Raw genomic sequence first — 1,632 nt, forward strand, 5'->3', positions numbered from 1 at the left:
GAAGAGCGAACTGGATCGACCTGCTGACCGGAAACAATCCATCGCGATCGATCATCGTCCCGGCGGCGCGACGGGCAAAATCGACTTCTTCTTCTACACTACTTTACTTTCCGAACGGAGCGCGTGCCAGGTGGGGGGGGGGGGGGGCGACAATGTCGCGCGTCCCGGACAAGACGGATCTCTGTCCCTGGCGAGTGCCGCGCGCCACCTCCTTATGTTGCTGCGCTTACCACTTTGGCACGCAGCTGCCGAAAAGTAGCGAGCAAATACCGTGCAAAGAGGCGCGCGCCATCCGTCCGCACGTGCCGGGGACGCGTCCGAAGGTGTGGCACTCTGCCCCCCGCGAGCGGACTGTACTTCCCCCCGCTTTTCAAACGCGGCCCCCTCGCGGCGCTCGCCACTGCCTTGCGCCTTGCATTCCTCAGCGCGCTGTCAGGCTTATAGGGGGCTCCCCGGGCTCCCCGGCGGGCCCCGCGGGGGGCGTGGCGCGGCGCGTGCGGCAGGGGCCCCCCAAGTCCCAGCAGCAGCAGCAGCGCAAGGCGCGCCGAAACAAAGCCGTCGTTGATTCTCGGGCACAGCTGTCATCTAGTCGGCGAGGCGCGGTCTCGTCGGTATCCCCCCTTTACCCTCCCCCGTGCCCCCGACCCGCGACTCGTGGCGCCGCGGTGCACCGAGCGGACGGAGCTGACCGGGTCAGGGGGGCGCGCCATACCACCACCACGACACGACCTGCACTAGGACCAGGTTGACCAGGCCGCCGCGCCACCAACCACCACGACCTGGACCAGGACTAGGACCACGCCGCCGCGCCACCAACCACCACGACCTGCACCACCAGGCCGCCGCGCCACCAACCACCACGACCTGGACCAGGACTAGGACCACGCCGCCGCGCCTTTAACCACCACGACCTGCACCACCAGGCCGCCACGCCACCAACCACCACTCTCTAACCACCACGACCTGGACCAGGACCAGGACCTCGCCGCCGGGAGTGCGAGTCGGCGCGGCGGCGACGGAGCCCCCCCCCCCCTCCCACCTCAACCACAAAGCGGCAACGTGCGGCCACAGCGCTATCTAAATAATTACCTGGAAAATTACCCCCCCCCCCTCTCCGTTTGATAAGGCGATAAGCAAATGTAATGTGGGGCGCGGTTGCGGGGCCGGGAGGAGCACCCCGCCCAGACGCACAAACACGCGCTGCGCTTTCGGGATGACAACACACGAGCGTGAGTGCAAGAGTCGCGCCCAGTGAAGCGCGTGAGTGTGCTGCGGGGCCGGCGACGCCCTTGAGGCCCTTGGGGCCGAGCGCCGGGCAGAGCGCCGGGCCGAGCGCCCCCCGCCCGCGGGTCCTTCCCCGCCGGTGTCGCCGAGGCGTAGAGCAGTCCTTCCGGGCCGCGGGCCTATAATGTGACCAGAGCGCGATGAGAGGAGGGGGGGGGGCATTATGAGCCGTGCAAGGCCAAGTGGGGCACGGTATTGGTGTGCTCAGGCCCGAAGTGCCCCCCCCCCCCCCCGGTTTGAGGAGTCGTTGTCGCAGCTAGAGAGGACTCTTTCGCGACTTCCCTCACCCCTATATGTACCCTGGGCCGCCCTGGGCCCAGGTCCCACGGTCCGAGAATGACCTGTGCG

The sequence above is a fragment of the Frankliniella occidentalis genome, unplaced genomic scaffold, assembly GCF_000697945.3.
Source record: "Frankliniella occidentalis isolate FOCC.00 unplaced genomic scaffold, Focc_3.1 Scaffold20, whole genome shotgun sequence".
Taxonomy (NCBI): Eukaryota; Metazoa; Arthropoda; class Insecta; order Thysanoptera; family Thripidae; genus Frankliniella; species Frankliniella occidentalis.